Source organism: Camelina sativa, chromosome 18 (assembly GCF_030686135.1).
Source record: "Camelina sativa cultivar CO46 ecotype springtype chromosome 18, ASM3068613v1".
NCBI classification, from domain to species: Eukaryota; Viridiplantae; Streptophyta; class Magnoliopsida; order Brassicales; family Brassicaceae; genus Camelina; species Camelina sativa.
In genome coordinates this window covers 6728689-6741318 of record NC_141897.1, presented here as the reverse complement: position 1 = coordinate 6741318, position 12630 = coordinate 6728689, and the positions used below count along the sequence as shown (strand labels likewise).

Below are 12630 nucleotides of genomic sequence, written 5' to 3'. Positions count from 1 at the left end.
ATCGAATGAGACTTGAGATCGAGAGAGAGTAGAAACTATGGAAACTTAAAGCTTTAGGGTTGAGAGAAGACTTATCGGTGATAATGAGGGAGAAGCGTTTCGAAACCCTTAAATAAGCTAGGGTTGGTGGTTGGGCTTCACCGAGAGTGGGCTTTCTTGTGGAATTCAGACTCCACTCGCCACCCGAGCAGGGACACGATCAGGCGCGTCGAGTACAGTGTCGGGTTGACCCTCGAGTTCCTCAATTTCCCTTTCTAACTTTTCTATTTTTTTTTATTTTTTTATTTTTTTTTAAATTCTCAAAAAGAGAAAAATAAATAAAACAAATAAACTAGAATTAGAAGATACCTTTGGGATTTCCTCCCAAGTGAGCTTGTTTAAAGTCACTAAGCTTGACTCTTCATGCTCCTTAAGCATGGGTTCTTTCAGGGAGAGGTTATGGAATCCTCTCCACTGTAGCAGGCTGGTTCAACTGATTCTCCAGGGTTTGTCCAGGTTCCATGGCAAATGCGGTGTTGACTTCCTCAAGATGTTTGACTTTTGTCTGCTTTGTCTTAGTAGAAAAAACTTGACCATCAATGGTTGGCCTCTTAATCCCCTTTTTCACATCAAACTCCATCTTGAAATGCTCACCATGCTCAATTCTGATCTTTTCTTGCTTCACCTCAATCACAGCGCCTACTTTTGCCAAGAATGACCTTCCTAGAATTAGTGGATCTTCTGGTTCTTTATCCATATCAAGGATCATGAAATCAGTAAGAACTTCCACCCTTCCAATCCTGAGTGGCAAGTCTTCTAGGATCCCAATAGGATGTCTGACTGTTCTATCAGCCAGAACCAAATACAGACTACTTGGTTTACAACTGGTGTATCCCATCTTATTGGCAACTGACAGTGGCATAATGCTAACTGAAGCTCCAAGGTCGCAAAAGCAATTCTTGAAAATTCGGAGTCCTATCGAGCATGGCCAAGTAAAGGAGCCAGGATCCTCTAATTTTTCATCGATTCGCAGCTCAGGATCTAAGCACACTCCACTCCTGAGAATTTCAAACCCAATCCCCTTGACAGCCTCCTTAACCTCATTCTCCAACCGAGCTGCCTCCTTGGCGGATTCCTCTCGAAGTTTGTGTGGTGGCAGAAGCTTAGGAGGTGGAGTTCTACGCTTGGCCATACGCTCTGCAAGCGCCTCCAGTTGGATTTCAAGTACAGCATTAAACCTTTCCTCTAGTTCCCCTTCTGCTGCTACAGGTGGTTGAGGCTGACCTCTCGTTTCAACATCTACTCGATGAATCATCCGATCACCCTCATTGGGTAGGTCATCGGGTTCTGCTTCGGGTGGTTCTTCGATTTGTGATCCCCCAACCAGTGCTCGATCATCAACTCGATCAGTCTCCTCGGGTGAAGGCTCGGGTTCATACTCAGATATGTAGTACTTGGCCTCATTTATCATTGAGTGATCCCTATCCTCCCCATCTTAAACATCACTGTCCTCAGTGAGGTAATCCTCATAGTCATCATCAAGGAAGATGGCTTGGGCAGTGGTGTAATCCTTAGGGTTTTGAACTGCTTTTCCTGGGAGTTGGTTGATTTTTGGAGCCTGTTGGTTGTTGTGGTGGCCTTCTAGGTATCTAACCTTAGTATTGAGCGATTCATACTTTGCGTTCAAATCATTGTATCCTGAGTCGATCTTGTTGCTCATCTTTGCGAACCGTTTTGCGATGTCCATAGATGCTGAAGCCTGATTCTGAATCATTTGCTGAAGTAGGCCGCGTAACTCAGCTTCTTGTGATTGGTTTTGCGGACCTTGAGGTTGTTGGAATCCAGGTGGTTGGTTGTAGTTGCCAGAGTACTGCTGCTTAAGTACATAGCCTTTATTGTACTAGACGAAAGGCTTCTGTTGTACCTGGTTCCCTTGAACCGCAGATGGGTAAGTTTGGTCCTGAGGATTAGCAACATTTGGGTTCCAATAAGACAGATTAGGATTGGGCTTGTAGTTGTTGTACCCTTTGTTGTAACCTCCCCGATTGTTGATGTAGTGAACATCCTCTATCTGATATTGCATGAACATCTTCCTCTGATATTGCATGAACATGCTGCTGTTGGTTGAGGAGCTTGTCGAGCTTGTCATTGAGGGCTTTCATGTCCCTCTTGTACTTGGCATCTTTCTCTCCCGTAGATCGCACAGAGCAATCATATTCCTCATTGTAATTGCCATCAGATTGAACCAAGTTCTCCACTAGGTCCCAACCTTCATCAACATCCTTGTTGAGGAAGTTACCATTGCTTGCGGTGTCCAACAACATCCGTATCTTGGGGACCACTCCTCTGTAAAGTGTACTCAACGATGAAGCATTCCTGAAACCGTGATGAGGACATCTGGTAGTGCATCCCTTGAAACGTTCCCAAGCTTCACTGAACGTTTCATTGTTCTTCTGAACAAAGCTGGAAATGTCATTTCGCAGCCTTGCGGTTCTGGAGTTGGAGAAGAATTTAGCCAGGAATGCCTTCTTGCACGCTTCCCAAGTGGTGATGGATTCCTTGGGCAGTGATTTCTCCCAGATGTGTGCTTTGTCTCCCAAAGAGAATGGGAAAAGCCTTAGTTTGAATCCATCCTCACTAACTCCATTTATCTTTGTGAGGCTATAGAGCCTATCAAATTCATCCAGATGATCCAATGGGTCCTCCACTGCTATCCATGAAACTTATTACTCTGTATCATCTGGACTAGACTACTCTTGATCTCAAAATTGTTGTTCTGGACAGCAGGTGGCACAATGCCATTCCTTTGAGTGTGAGTAGATGGAGCATCTCCTGCTCCTATGTTGGTCCTTGCTTGAGGAGCTGGTGTACCGTTTTGATTGTTCATTGTCTCCTCAATGATTGCTGGTTGCGGTTGAACTTGTTGTTGTCTGAGTAGCCTTGGTCTGTCGATGTTATCAATGAAAGGACTCAGGTTCTGGCTACCTTTGGATCGTGTTTGTATGCACAAGAAAGTAAATGTGTGTGTACACGAGGGTCTACTCAATCCAGGCGATCGAGTGACGGGTCGAGTGGGTGCTCGGGTTGTACTTGAGATTGAAAACAAACAAGAACGAAAGCAAACAAGTCGGACTCCGAACCAATATAAACAAAAGAACTTGATCTAGCAAGTGCTGAAATCCTAAACGTAGCAAAATAAAATCAACCAAATGGCAACTGCGCCAAATTGATAGTAGGTTTTTCACCCAGGGTATCAATTCCCTATGCAGTTGTAGTACAAAGGGTTTTCAATCCAAATGGTTATTTATGCTAGCAGGAAGGATGCAATCAGAACAATGCAAGTCAAGCCAAGCAATTATGGGTTTTATCTAACAATCCTAAAATAATAAAAGAAGAGTATAAACAAAGAACCACACGACCTAAGCACTCGATGCAAGCATTCGAGTACAGGATCGGGTGGGGGTGATCGATTAAGCAAATGAAATATGAACAACTCGAGGGGTTACTCGATGCAGGGTATCGTGTACCTGATCGGGTAAGGGATCGAGTGATGAATGAAAATGCAAGCAATTAAAATACGAAAGCTTCTAAGGATGGGGTAATCGAATCCTAAGTGTTCCTAACCAGTACAGATGTCTTACATGCCTCAAGCAAATATTTCCTAGACAATGAATCTCTAAAATCTTGTTAAAACACTCTCGTGATAGAAACAATCAACCTTGATCACTCCCCTACCCAACTCTCGTTGGAGAAACATGACCAAGCAGGCATTAAGATTCGATTCATTATTGTCAGTAAACCCCATACTCATCTAATCTCTTAGGCTAAGTGAGTAAACCTCTAGCATTGGTTGATTCAAGCATCTCATCTACACCTCTTGGTGGTAAAACACCTTAGATCTAATCTCACCCTTTCGGTTTGTTGACAGCATTAAGAACACCAATCTAGAAGGAAATGTATTAAACATATTCAATCAACTAAGACATCCTAACCGATCAAGAACACAAAATCATCTATCCCATCCCTAGAAACTTTACTTCACTACTCGGAAATCATAGCAAGAAACAAAACAACAAATATGAAGGAAAATTGCATTATATTAAACGATAAAGTAGAGGGATAAGAGTACAAGAAAGAAATCTAAAGAAAATGATTAAAAGTTATGAAATAAAATCCAAAACAAAAGGGAAAAGTGTTTGAGTCGCTCATTTCTCTCACAGAAGCTCTCGCTCTTTGGTTTGAGGGTCTGCGGTGTGCTGCTTTGCGAGGAAGATGAGGAGGGATTTATATATGGATACCCCTTTGACCTAGCTTCCCAGTCCTGCCCGAGGGTCTACACGATGTGGTACACGAGGATGTGGTCGAGTTCGTCCTTGGGTAGATCCTCGGGTTGTTCTTCATGCTCTTGGATCCTCCTCGATCGTGTTGGGGTTTGGACTTTTTCTTCCAGCTCGATGGCTCCTTCGGGTACATGCTCGGGTTTGTCCTTGTTTTTTACCATTTGAGGCTCTTAAGAACCTGTTTTCATCCAAAATATGCAAATGCAAAAATGCAACACCCTAAATGACCTAAAAGTGAATTCCTACAGTTAATGACCTAAAAATGCTAAGTTAAGGGTATGAACAATGCAAAATATGAACAAAAAAGGATGTTAAAAACATGTAAATTAGAGAGTTATCAACGGTATAGACTAGAAATGAGATGATGATATATGTGTTTCACTTATTGTCTCGGTTTACTATAAAATGTGATTAATTCAAGACTAGAGTTCATTACCCACAAAGTAAGTCCGATAAGTTGTTGCTAAGAAAGGTTTTAGCTCATAAGACACCTTTACCAAAGCATATTGATTCTATTTTCTTAGAAATTGTTGAAACTTATTTTCTATTCAAATGTGGGATACTGTTGAGTTTGACTAAGAAAATGTGGGGTATTGTTGGTATTTATTTACATAAACATAATATGGTTAACATATATTTTAAATTTTATGTAAGCACCGGTTGGTAGAAGAGATGCATCCACTGGTTAAGCATCTCTTGGTTAAAGCATCCCTTGGTTTAATATATAAAGACAACAACTTGTCGAGAACAGAACATAAGAGAGAGAAACGATAAGAGAGAACAACAAACAAGAGAAACAAAGATTGAATTTGATTCAATCTTCTTCTTCTCTAAAATGAATTTCTGGAAATCTCATAGTAGGTTTGCTTGGGTCTTTGTAAGGTGTCAATACAGAGTCGATAGTTGTATCATGTATTATAGACACCCACTAAAGCTACTTACACCATAGTAGGGGTGAAATTCCGTCTTAGGAGATTGCAATCTACAAGCCGCTATCAACTATTCGTTTCAGTCTCATAAGGAAGAAAGAATTACCAAGTGAGTTTCTGTTTTTTTGTAATAAGTGCAAATTGTATTTGTTCTGTTCTATAGAGAATACGTAGTTGGATACATATGATTTGATCTGCTTCTATATTCAGGAAACAACATTGTGTTTATCTGGTGTGGATGATCCTCACGGTATGAGTTTATGGAGAAGATCTCAAGCATACGATCTAAACGGATCGGGGAGGGAAAGCCTAATGGATTGTTTAACGTTCGTAGATCAACGACACAAGCAGATGCGTAGATGATAAGAAAGCAGATGCGTAGATTTAAAGATACCTATGTCTCATTGTAAGATACTAGATTTTAACAAGTTTAAGGTATATTTGATTGTTAATTTGTTTGTTTTGTTTAGTGTTTAAAATTGTAGAATTGTATTTTGGTTGAACACCAGCTATAGTGTTCATTTTCATTTAACAAAACTAATGTGAAATTTGTTTACTTGTCAGGGTAATTCTGGTTTTGGCCAAAGTTTCAACTAACTTACAAAATGGGACGTGTAGTAATGAGGAATTTTATACACTATCCTGGTAAGTACTATCAAGTTTTAATTCAACAAAAAAAATTTACTTTCTCCTAGAAATGTTTAATAGTTATATAAATTAAATAGTTTATATTAACAATTTATAAAAGTTTACCAAAGTTTGTATTTATAAATTATATTAAATAAAATTTATCAATAGTATGGAAAAAAGTTTGAGAATAAACCTACTGATGAGACAGTAGGTTTAGTTCAAACATAAAAAAACCATACTAAATTATTACAACAACAACCTAATTTTTAAAAACAAAACGTTTGCTTAGAACCATACCAATCCATGAAACTCTTTCACTCATTTAGTTCCACCACTTCACCATCCTCGACAGTCTTCACATCATTTGAAAACATCCTGTTTTTATAACACAATCAAATTATGTTTTCGGAAACAGAGCTTAGAAAATAGTGTAGATTTAAAAAATACACAAAAGAGTTAATCAATAATAGTTACCTTCACAAATGTGTCCTACATGAAACCGGTCACTTCAAATTCTGAAAAACTTCCTTAAATACAATGTTATTTGTTTCCTTCTGAGGTTTTCCTTCTTTATCTACTTCAAATCCTTCGATCCTTTTTTATTAGTCACTCTTGAGACTGCAACATAAAGCTGACCATGTGAAAAACATGTCCTCGGCAAATATAATCCAACATAATCCAAAGACTATCCCTGATTTTTGTTAATAGTCATTGCAAAAGCAACAACTAAAGGTAACTGTCTTTGCCGTATTTTAAAGGTATTTTAGTATCTGAAGGAGTGAGCAATATCCTTGGAATGAGGACTTTGTCGCCGACTCAATCTCTTGTAATCACAATAGCTTCCAAAACAAACTCAGCCAATTGTGTGATCTGCAACCTTGTTCCATTCATTAAACCTCCTCTGGGATCTATATTCCTTAACGACATTATTGGACAACCTACCTTCAATATAATTTTATGATTTGGGACTCCATATACCTTTAGGCTATTTAAGCAATCAGGTGTTAGCACTGGATTATTTTCAAAATGTTTGTCAGCTGGATCAATAGAATCTGAACTTAAGTATGTCATTTCTTCACCTATTGTGACAACCCGTCCTGTTGACCCCACTATCCCACCGCTAGCTTGCCCCCATAGGCCCGAAGCTGGCCCTGCAGGGCATCGATCCTAACCCCTCACCGTGAAATAGAATTATTCATCCAAATCCACCAGTAGGTTATTGGTGTGCCAGGTGTTCCTCGAACCCTGCAGATCAATTGGTGGCAGCTTGTCCTGTGGGAAGGTTGTTAAAGGTTGGGGACCAGGGTTCGAGGAACGCCTGGCGCACCAATAACCTACTGGTGGATTGGGATATCCACAGTGATGGGTTGGGATCGATGCCCTGCAGGGCCAGCTTTGGGTCCGTTGGGGCGGCTAGCAGTGAAGCTAGTGGGATCCATGGGACGGGTTGTTACACCTACAAATCAATTTTAACATTTATTATTTTTTAATATATATTAGATATTTTCAAAACGTAACATGTATTAGAAAACATAAATATTACTAACCTTCAAGCTGATCAAGTCATTGATTATGGCAATATCGTCATTGGTCGGACATAAGATTGCTCTTTGTTGAAAGAAAATAGGATCATTTTTATCTTTCAAACACTTAGGATCAAGACAGTTGAAAATTCTCAATTATTCTCCATTCATTAAAAACAATAAGCCTTTGGAATTTGTTCAACTGATGCTTCTTAATCGTGGCATGAATGAGAGAATCCTATCATGGAATATAAAACATAGTTATTAAAACTTATAATCTTTTTTCTTGATTGAAGTAAATATTGTTATAAGTTTTAAGGAAAGGAGAGAAACTTACTGCAGAATCAGACAATATCATCTCTATTGTCTCACTAGTGTATGTTGTATATTGCTTCCATCTATGGACGATCTTGTAACATCCGTGTTCCGAGATTATATTTTAGGTTGTGTTGATTAAACCAGAGGAGTAGATTTTAATTAATTTCGGTTTAATTAAATCCTAGTTTAATTTAATTAAACCAAAAATCCTCAATTTCAATACCTTCTCTCCTTTTGTGCTTTTGTCGACATTGTTATCAGAGAGAGGGAGATAAAGAAAGATAACTCTTGGTTATTTGGTGTAAAGGAGAAAGAGAAGGAGCTTATCTGAGCGATTGGGTTGTATGACTTCTTTTGATAAGGTGAGTCCGTGACCATGAGCTTATCTGAGCGATTGGGTTGTATGACTTCTTTTGTGTAATGATGTAGGTGTGGTGAATGTGTTATTGGGTGACATGTTCAATGATTGGTTTTTTATGTTTTATTTGTGGTTGTACTCTTGATTTGCTTGTGTGTATAGCTCGTAGATGGGAGGATCGCCTCAATGGGTATTACTGGTAATATTCACGCATCTCATTGTGTTTGTGGTGCAGGTAATGCATATGTAGCGTGAAAATCATGGCGATGAGGAGAAAGATGATCTAGGGTCTCGATTGTTGTGTTGGTTTTATGTTATTTTGTTGTTGGAACCATGTTAGAAGTATGCTAGGTTGCTAGTTTATATTGGTTATGATTCGCATGTTGATTTGTTGTTGATCTATTGTTTGGGTTATAATTAAATATTATGAGGTATTTCATTATATTATTATTATTAAAAAAATGGGTTGGATTGTTTCAGATCTTGACTCTTATCTTCCAGGTTGTTTTGAAGGCTTTGAGCTCGGAAACATGTGTAAAACCATCGGTGGCCGCCATGATTGCGATTAAAAAGGTGAATTTCTATTCTGTTTGTATGAATGGTTGATGATTTTATGATTTACAGTGTATTCTATGGTTTTTATAGCAGTTGAACTTAGGTTTGGGTGAAAGGTAGAATATTCGATGCGATCAATGTAAGATATTATATTTTTGATTCAATTGTGGGTTTGATATAAAACTGCATAGTAAGAAGATTATGGATACGATCCAACTGTTGTCGTGTATAGTTTATAGCCTATTTAATTACGAAGAACGAAAGGCAATGAATTGAAAAGGGTTGTTGTGATTGTTAGAAATGAGAATATTTATGATTAACAGAAGAAAATATATGCATTTAATAATTTGATTTCATTTAGCTGATTAATATGATACGGAAAAAGATTACAATTTATTAGAAGAGGATGTTTGGATACACGTCTAATATATCTACGATCTGAATGACATAATCCCAAATAGATCAGATCCCCGTCTTTTGTACCTATTGTATTACATCTTTGCCCTTACATTTTTTTTCTCTTCTTCCTTTATTTGGGTGTAGGGGCAATATATGGAATATTTGTAATTTTTTTTTCTGCTGGAGTATTTCCCAATTAATAATATAGATTAATTCAATCAACTTAATTAGATAATATATACTTACAAGTTGTCTGGCGTTCCTAATTTGATTGAGAATTTGATTTTGTATGAATTAATTTCGTTCTTGTAAAAAATATAATTCGAAATATCCAATTTGATATGTTATGCGTTTCAATCTGTCCTATAATTAATAAAAGTTATAAGAGTATCTCCATCAAAGCATCTTAGTGAATATCTTACAAGTTGCTTAGCAAAAAAGCAGATTAATTATAATGGAAATAATCTGATTTTGCTAAGAATCGATTGTTAGCTTAGATGTTTTAAGAACATTAAGAACCATGGGTGTGTTGGTTTGTGATTGGTTGGAGTAAAAAAAAAAGATATTTTTTTTCTTTTTCTTCTTTCCCGATTTTATTTTGCTCTCCTCTCTCTCTCCTTAATCGTTTCTCTGTCTCTCCTCTCTGGTCTCTTCAATATCGATAGATCAGAATGGAAAAGCTTGAGAGAAGATTGTATAATTGACAGGTATAACAGTGGGGAAAGCGTCTTTCACCGGCGATATCATCATCTCGATTGACTACGACGCTATCGACGGTGAATGTTCATCAATTGGAGAGGGTTTTTGCTTCACCAAATCGGAGATTGAAGTGGTCAATTCTTGAATTGTTTGGTTTAATCGTTTCTCTAGGTAATAATCTCTTTGATTAAATTAGTAGATCGACATGAATCATTAATTTTATGGATTTTAATATAACTGGCCTCTTGAATTTATATTGACATAAATCGTTTCTCCTAAACGCTTAATGTGTATGTGTACTGCTATTGTGGCGATGAGAGAGTTTCTAAAAATTATGGTTTGTTTGAAAATATCTGATTCTTACTTATGTTTCTTGAATTCATCATAACTGAGAAATAATTGAGTTCATTGTATTGTATGTCTCTCCCTGTCTATCTTTCTCATAGTCGTATGAGATTGATTCCAGTTGTGTTCTCTTCTTTAGTTTGGATTTCAGAGTCAAAACGAGAGCATTACAATGGCGCCATCACGTAACATCATTAAGCCACCGGTCCTATTGGTATTAAGGCAACAAAAGCCAAAGGTAAAAAGCCTGTGATGAAGCCAAATATTTTTAAGAACCTCAAATTTTAAGAACCTCAAATTTAACAACCTTCAATGGACCTATGAAATATTAAAGTTTCTTAAGAAGTTCTTAATTTCATTTTTTTCAAAATTACGAATATAATATGTATTAAGATACTTTACTTAAGATGTTTTGAAATCTTAACATTTAGACTAAAAATAATAATATGTCTTATAGTGGACTTACGAAGCTCCATGCAAATACTTTTTCATGTACGGCTACAAATAACGGTATTAGAAATCTGGGGTCAAGATACTTGTGTCTCAAACCATATTATACATATACTTTTATATTTAATTTTGTTTACATAAAATGCCTTCTAACATCGAATCATGTTTTATTAATTGAGCATATAAGAGAGCATATAGAGATTTTAAATTCTCCTATATGCTCTACAGCTCAATGCTCTTTAATGGAGCTTTTCATAAGCTTAAGGCTTTTAAAGTGTTAAAATATAATTTTATCCTTACTAATCTAATTACTATTGTATAATAACGTTTAATTTTGTAATTTTATGTCTAAAAGGCTTATTGTTATACCAATCAGATATTATGATATTAATATACAATAGCATAAAGCTTATGCAGCTTGCAGCATGAATAGCATAAAGCTTATGCAGCTTACTGCTCATGCTGCGTAATGTTAATGCTCTATTATAAACTTTGCCAATCAAGCCTATAGTGTAATATCAGCAAAACCCACAAACTTTTTGGAAATACAAAACCCAAATTCACATGCATCTTTATAATGGATGTTAACGTCAAGACACAAGTTTTTAAGAAACAATAATACATTTTTGAAACAACAACCAAAAAAAATCTCTCCATGCTTCTCTCTGCGGTTGTGTTTCTTACTGTGTTATCTCCTCTTAGTTATGCAGAACGAACGACTTTCATCATTCATATGGCGCAAGAGATGCCAACGAAATTCAAAGAAAAGACTCAGTGGTACGAAGTTTACCTTCAATCAATTTCAAAATCCGCTGCGATGATGTACACTTACGCCCATGCCCTAAGGGGCTTCTCAGTAGGTTAACTTCTGTGGGTCCAATCGACCAGTCTGATACATTTGAATATCCAGGGATAGTGAAGGGAATGGTATTCACACGTCATCAATGGCCGCTAGATCGTTACTTGAAGGTGCAACCTTTCAAGGATATGTCGCACGTGTTGCTCGCAGAATGGCTCCATGTACGGTAGAAATACAACAAAGGTGGACAGTTCAATTTTGCTAGATGATCTCCAATTCTACACTAACACAACTGTCCCTTCTTAATCAATTGAATGATTGTGGTTTGTACTGTTATGTACATTTTTATGTGCAGTTGGTAATAAGTAATCATTTATGTTTTTCATGTTTTAAACTTAAAACCTTTTTCTTTTTTTTTTTGCTTATAGTTTACTTATGTTTTGCTTATTTTTAGCTTATTTTTTATTTTGTTAATTTAGTTGTTTTCACCAAAAATTCAACGTTTTAAAACACATTTAAGATGACAAGTCTTCATGTATTATGAAAAGGGCAATTATCCAGTCTTTATAATTCCTCACCAAGATATTTTAGATAAAACTCCAAAAATAAATATTTTTATAAGGTTTTATGAGTAACTTGGAGCAAAACCACAACAAATTTATAGAGAACAAATTAATATTACTAGTATAGAACATTTAATTATTAATAATTAATCGAAACTTTTCAAAAAATTAGCTTGTAGACAAGTGTGGTCAATCAGTGTGTTCACTAAATTCTGAAGAATATTAATACAATGTGTGTGAGATAAAACATCTACATTATATCCCTGTTTTAAAACAAAATACACATTTTTTTGTAACCATAAGTAGTTTAGGAACCCAGGACAACGTCACATTATTCGCTTCATTAGACAGTCTGCTCTGATAATAATAACACTGTCATTTTCTTTTTTCACAAAGAATGGGATCTTATACTCATATGTGTACCATGTGTACATTGACACAAAATTAGAAAGTGGAAAACTGCTAGGGATGGGTACATAATTAAGTTGGCCATTGGGTTTGGTACAAAGTCTACATCCCATTTAAAAACAAAAACATTCAACACTATTTATTTATATACGTAATGAATGTTTAAAAGAATAGCAACAATTAACATACGTTTTGAGGATATATATAGTCCATATGTATCATTGACGCAGCTAGAGGTTAGATGATAAATGATTATAATATAAAGTAACCAGTCATATTTTTGTAGCTCTGATTTTTTCACCTGTAAAAAAACAAACACATCATTATTGGGCTGC

The 12630-nt window shown here is 36.5% G+C and overlaps 1 non-coding gene across 1 annotated transcript; it reads left to right on the top strand.

The window, feature by feature from the left end:
- Positions 1–2358: 2358 nt before the first annotated feature.
- On the top strand, positions 2359–2465 carry LOC147921626 (small nucleolar RNA R71). The gene has a single exon (XR_015589879.1). It is a non-coding gene; the product is annotated as a small nucleolar RNA R71 (small nucleolar RNA).
- Positions 2466–12630: the final 10165 nt, after the last annotated feature.